The following is a 6725-nucleotide window of genomic DNA, read 5'->3' as shown; positions in this document are numbered from 1 at the left end:
TGGGACTAGATTGGGTTGGGATATCTGGTCGGCGTGGACTGGTTGGACCGAAGGGTCTGTTTCCATGCTGTACATCTCTATGACTCTATGACTCTAAATGACATCAGACCCTTATAAAGCTTGCAGTGGCCTTTGACTCTCACTTTGCTCATCACTTACATTTTGAGCCCAGAAAACATGTCTGATAATCAGCAATATAGTACATTTGGTGAACTGTTGCCGGGTTAATTACAGAGCTCAAAGAGTCTAAGAGTTTAATGTTTGCTATTAGAGTGGAGTGGACTAAACTGAGAGAAGGCCCAGGGACTAAACAAGCAGTTGGTGACCTTTGGATGTTTTGCCACAACAAACGAACATCATGCATTATTGTGGTTTTGATCAAGTTAGGATCTCTATTTGTATTTGGGGTACTCGGTTTAGGTGGGAGTACTGCAGATTACACGAATGGAGTGGTAGAAAGATGGGAAGCCTTTTTCTCCTCCGGATCACCACAAGAGACTAAACCAAGCCAGTTCTGAATATAAATTGCAGCCCGGGTCAGTGCTTTGTTCTGGGGGATTTGAGACATCCAGCAGGGCAGGAAAAGGGTCAGTGATCTTTTGCAATCTGCAATACTGAATGTTATCATCTGCCACCTCCCTCTCGTAAGCCAGCACTTACTCTAATTCTACCAGTAAACATGTCTCTCACCAAGACTCATGGACTATAACTCTCAATATTGCATGCATCATATCCATTTAGCCAAGCTCCATCTCCCAGGATACCAAGCCTTCCTGCCCTCTGTGCTTCCTACTGATGCAATGGCGACATAACAACATCTCTTCTGTTTGTGCAACATCACCCACTGCTCCTTAATGCACTTCCATCACAACCAATGCCTCTCTTTGATTCAAGCAGGAAAAGATATACCCTCCCACCCCACAGGCTGATGTTTCCACAACACCTGAATGATCTACTCACAGCCCCCGGACTGGTGGCACTCGATCTGCAGAACTATTTGTGGTCTAATCCCTGGACTGCAGGGACATGGATCTCTGGACTCTGGTAGGACTATGTGCTGAACTGACCCCATTCTGCCTTTGGCGGTACCCCTTGACTGGTTACTGCCCCCCTTCACTGCGGTGAAGTATGCATCGTTTTGACTGCCACACAACACCATTTGTTCAAAGCACATGTATTTGCCATATAAACTGCTAACACTTGCAACATTGATATGGTCATATGGTACCAGAAAGCGACATAACCACTTCCTTGTTTGTTCAGAGTTCCCCACTGTCACAAGCTGCCTACCTCATTCTGTGGTTAAAGGCAATACAAGCAACAGAAGCTGGTAGCCTTGTAACTGAGCACTAAAGACCTGTGAAGTTGAAAGCAATATGACCAACAGATAGAGGCTGGTAGCCTGTAAATCAGTGCTGAAAGTCAGTGAGTGTGGGCTAAGAAAGCCATGTGAAGTATATAGAGTGTGACAGACCCCAAAGTGAATAGATACTAATAAAGGAAGCTGAAAGCCATAAGATGTATCCTTTGTAGATGCACATGTCTGACCCTCTGCGTAAAGTGACTAGACAGAAACATGCAGGTGATTGGTGCCCTTGAGCTCCAAAGTGAACTGTTAAGTGGCTGTAGTGGTGTGTGAGTTACAAGCATGATGATGTGGTGAGGCTGGTTGTTTGTCCATAATGACCTCTGTGGACCTACGTGGAGGAGGATAGCGACCATGGAGTGTAAAATGGAATAGTTGCTGGGAGGAAGCATTTGGGCATTGGCTGGCACAGGCATTTAAGGAGCTCATAACTTTTCTCTTGACTTCAAATTTTCAAATATTATCTTCATCTTTCCCTTCCTTTTTCACCACTGCTCATGCCTCATTCAGGAGGTGACTATTTCTCCCAAAGGTTTCAAACTTTTTAGTAACTAATAGTTTATTTGTGCACTTCACTTACTCCCTTGTTGTAAAGACTGGTTGGGCAGCACAGAGTCTCTTTGTAAGTGTTTGTTGACAAGCAAAACTGTATACTTCAGTGAACGAGTACAAAATAAACCACAGTCTCTCCAGTTGTGTTGATTCACCTGCATCCTTTTACACTTCATGTTCTCTCTCTATGGGATCAGCATCTGTATTGCAATCTTTCTCCAGCATAACAAATTGAAGGTTTCACTGGGTTGGATAATGTTGCAACACATAATAGACAGGGGCATACCAGAGGGACTTGCACGAACTACCCAAGCATCTGAACCTTTCTTTCAGCATTCTTATGCTTATACATTGGGAATTTTTTCAAGTGAGCTTTACCATATCACTCATCCACTGCACTGAGCCATGAAAAATAAACAGAATTTATCTCCAAGGAATCTTTGTAATGAAAAAATAACAAAGAATTGCGGATTCTAGAAATCAGAATCCAATTATCTGAATATAGCATCTCATTTTCTTCTTGAGAACCCTACAGCCTTCTGGACTCAATATCGAGTTCAATGATTTTAGAATCCGAGTACTTTCTTCCATGTCCTTATCCCAGTCCCCACACACCAGGTGCTGTCATTATACAAGCTGTCAGTTACAACAGTCCCAATTAGCTGCTATTCATTTTCCTAGGCTGACGATTATCCAGTCCTTTCTCAGCCCGACTGTTGTTCTCACTCTCTGGGCTCCACCCCACCTACTGTTTACTTCTCCCCCCACTCCCCACTCCATCTTCAGAATATATGCCGACTTTTTGCTAGCTACAAGCAGCTCTGAAGAACGTTCACCAGAGTAGAAGCATTAACTCTGTTTTCTCTTCACAAATGGTATTAGGATGGTGCTGCAGAGTTTTTCCATCAATTTCTGCTTCTGAATTGTAATGAAAACACAGAGTGGATTGAAGTTGTTACTGTATTCAGTACTCTGAACTCATGACAGTAAATAAAGCAAAATGCGTTCAGAAGGAAGTAAAGCAGAATGTGAAAAATTTATGAAATTACCAATATTTAGTTACATAAAATAAAATGATGGTCCATTTTATCTTGGTCTAATGGGTGTTACCTTCATTTGCTTTTTACTCAGGAATGCTACAAAACGCTACAGTAAAGAATAGCACAGTGCAATGATTTTTTTTAAAAATGACCTGAGATTGCAAAGGTAAGTGATGACTAATTCTCAAATAATTTTTTTTTTTAATTTAGTTGTGGGATGTGGATGTCACTGGCTGGTCAGCATTTATTGCCTGTCCCTAATTGCCCTTGAGAAGGTGGTGGTGAGCTGTCTTCTTGACCTGTTATAGTCCATGCTGCAGCAGTACAAGGATGCAGCTCTCCATTACCTTTTCAAGGGCAACTAGGGACGGGCAATAAATGCCGGCCAACCAGCAACGCCCACATCCCATAAAATGAATAAATTAAAAAATGGTTACGGAGGGAATTCCAGAATTAGTCCCAATAACAGTGAGGCAACGGTGATATAGAGTCATAGGGCTATATAGCATGGAAACAAACCCTTTAGCCCAGCTCATCCATGCCAGCCAGATATCCTAAATAAATCTAGTCAGGTTTGCCAACATTTGGCCCATATTCCTCCAAACCCTTCCTATTCAAATACCCATCCTGATGCCTTTTACATTTTGTAATTGTAACTGGATCCACCACTTCCTCTGACAGTTCATTCCATATATGTATCACCCTCTGTGTGAAAAAGTTGTCCTTTGGGTCCCTTTTATGTTGTTCCCCTCTCACCTTAAACCTATGGCCTCTAGGTTTGGACTCCGCAACCCTGGGGAAAAGACCTTAGCTCTTCATCCTATCCATGCCCCTCATCATTTTATAAACCTCTATAAAGTCACCTCTCAGCCTCCAATGCTGGGGAGAAAATAGCCCCATTCTATTCAGCCTCTCTCCATAGCTCAAACCCTTCAACTCTGGCAAATTTCTTGTAAATCTTTTCTGAACCTGTTCAAGTTTAACAATATCCTTCCTGTAGCAAAGAGACCAGAATTGAATGCAGTATTTCAGAAGTAATGCCTAACTAATGTCCAGTACAGCTGCAACATAACATCCAAACTCCTATACTCAATGCACTGACCAATAAAGGAACGCATACCAAATGCCTTCTTCACTATCCTCGTTACCTGCAACTCTACTTTGAAGGAACTATGAACCTGCATTCCAAGGTCTCTTTGTTCAGCAGCACTCTCCAGAGCCATTCTATTCAGTGTATAAGCTCTGCCCTGATTTGTCTTTCCTAAATTTTGTTCCAGTGATATTTAAAAACAGTGATATAGAGTCATAGAATTGTACAGCCCAGAAACAGACTCTTTGGTCGAACTCGTCCATGCCAACTAGACATGCTAAATTAATCTAGTCCCATTTGCTACATTTGGCCCATATCCCAAATATAGCACCTCACATTTTTCTGAATTAAACTTCATCTGCCACTCCACAGTCCATTGGCCCATCTGATCAAGTTGTCTTTCTACCCTGAGGTAACCTTCTTTGGTGTCCACTACACTAATTTTGGTGTCATCTGCAAACTTACTAACCACATCTCTTACATTCACCTCCAAATCATTTATATAAATGACAAAAAGTAATGAACACAGCACCGATCCTTGTGGCACACTGCCGGTCACAGTCTGAAAAGCAACCCTCTACCATTACCCTATCTTTGAGCTAGTTCTGTATCCAAATGGCTTGTTTTCCCTGAATTCCATGTGATCTAAACTTGCTAACCAGTCTACCATCCAGAACCTTCACAAACTGAAGTCCATGTAGATCATATCCACCATTCTTCCTTCATCAGTCCTCTTTGTAACTGTTTAAAAAAAACTCAATTTAGTGTGGCACGATTTCCCACGCACAAAGCCATATTGACTACCCCTAATCAGTCCTTGCCTTTCCAAATCCATGTATATTCCAAGTCAGGATGGTGAGTGGCTTTGAAGGAACTTTTCCCATGTATCTGCTGCCCTTGTTTTCTAGATGGAAATGGTCATGGGTTTCGAAGGTTTTGCCTGAGGATCTTTGGTGAATTTCTGCGGTGCATCTTGTAGGTAGTACACACTACTGCTACTGAATGTTGGTGGTGGAGGGAATGGATGCTTTTAGAATGTGGTGCCAATCAAGTGGGCTACTTTGTCCTGGATGGTGGTCAACTTCTTGAGTGTTGTTGGAGCTGCACCCCTCCAGGCAAGAGGGAAGTATTCCATCACAGTTCTGATTTGTGCCTTATAGATTGTGAACAGGCTTTGGGGAGTCAGAAGGTGACTTACTTGCCGCAGTATTCCTAGCCTTTGACCTGCTCTTAAAGCCACTGTTTTTTTTTGCAGTGAGTCCAGTTGAGTTTCTGGTCAATAGTATCCCCAAAGATGTTGACAGTCTAGGTAATACCATTGAATGTCAAGGGGCTGTGATTAGATTGTTTCTAACTGGTGATGGTCATAGCCTGGCTTTTGTGTGGCATGAATGTTACTTGCCACTTGTCAGACCAAACATGGAAAATGTCCAGATCTATTGCATTTGGATATGGAATGCTTCAGTATGTGAGGAGTAGTGAATAATATGAACACTGTGTGCAATCATCAGTCAATATTCCCACTTTTGACTTATGAGAGAGGGAAGGTCATTAATGAAGCAACTGAAAATGGTTGGGACAACCAGCAGAGAGTTTTCCCCAGTATGCATTGATTCAGGGTCTTGACGTCACACTCGGCTGAATGTGGCCTTGATGTCAAGGGCTGTCAATCTCACCTCAGCTATCTTGTTCATGTTTGAACCAAGGCTGGAAGGGTTTATGTATAACATTAACACCTTTGTCCACAAATAATAAAACCAAAAGCACCTGACATTGCCTTGCAAATGAGATTCTATAGATGCATTGAGAGTTAAGCCATAATATTCAAGTGCTGATGTTAATCCCTCATTTAGAACTGCAATAAAAATGTTACAGATGGGCAGTTAGTGAGTTGTGCACAGCTGCAATCTTGAAACATGTTTCTGATTTTCCCTTCTCAAGAAATCCATTGCAGACAGTCATGCCTATGGACAGTAATTTTGATGAAATTCCATTAACTTCAAGTACAGTTTAATTATTTTGTTAGGAAAGACACAAATGAACAAAACTTCCAAATTGAGCCTGCTTCCAAATTCCAATTGTGCATGGTTAATTGAATGGGATCTAACAACTGTCAAACATTTCCATGTAACAGATATTCCAATCTGGATTTTTGAATTGGATCTGTGGCCAAGTTGGCTGGGATTTCCAACTTTCTAAAACGATGAGTTAACCTAAGCCTCAGAAAGATTTAGCAACATAAAACACTTTTTTCTGTGATCCTGTCCAGTTCAGGGTATGCTGCTGTACAACTTTAAAACTTAGCTGAAAATATGTTGCTGGAAAAGCGCAGGTCAGGCAGCATCCAGGGAACAGGAGAATCGACGTTTCGTGCATAAGTCCTTCTTCAGGAATGAGGAAAGTTTGTCCAGCAGGCTAAGATAAAAGGTAGGGAGGAGGGGCGTCAGAAATGTGATAGGTGGAAAGAGGTCAAGGTGAGGGTGATAGGTCAGACTGGGGTGGGGGCGGAGAGGTCAGGAAGAAGATTGCAGGTTAGGAAGGCGGTGCTGAATTCGATGGATTTGACTGAGACAAGGGGGGGGGAGGGGAAATTAGGAAACTGGTGAAATCCGAGTTCATCCCTTGTGGTTGGAGGGATCCTAGGCGGAAGATGAGGCACTCTTCCTCCAACCGTCGT

General features: G+C 42.4%; 1 protein-coding gene and 1 long non-coding RNA gene across 2 annotated transcripts in view; one reads left to right on the top strand and one right to left on the bottom strand.

The window, feature by feature from the left end:
• Positions 1–6725, bottom strand: part of LOC122555183 (immunoglobulin superfamily member 3-like) — a 243563-nt gene that overhangs the window by 93155 nt on the left and 143683 nt on the right. The gene's annotated exons all lie outside the window — the stretch shown is intronic.
• LOC122555184 overlaps positions 1–6725 on the top strand; it is a 12410-nt gene that overhangs the window by 2099 nt on the left and 3586 nt on the right. The window contains exon 2 of the long non-coding RNA XR_006313203.1: positions 3050–3124. This is a non-coding gene — a long non-coding RNA (uncharacterized LOC122555184). The remainder of the gene's footprint in view (positions 1–3049; positions 3125–6725) is intronic.

Source organism: Chiloscyllium plagiosum, chromosome 12 (assembly GCF_004010195.1).
Source record: "Chiloscyllium plagiosum isolate BGI_BamShark_2017 chromosome 12, ASM401019v2, whole genome shotgun sequence".
In the NCBI taxonomy this organism is placed as follows: domain Eukaryota; kingdom Metazoa; phylum Chordata; class Chondrichthyes; order Orectolobiformes; family Hemiscylliidae; genus Chiloscyllium; species Chiloscyllium plagiosum.
Note: the sequence above shows the minus strand (reverse complement) of the source record. Positions and strands in the feature narration are given on the sequence as shown.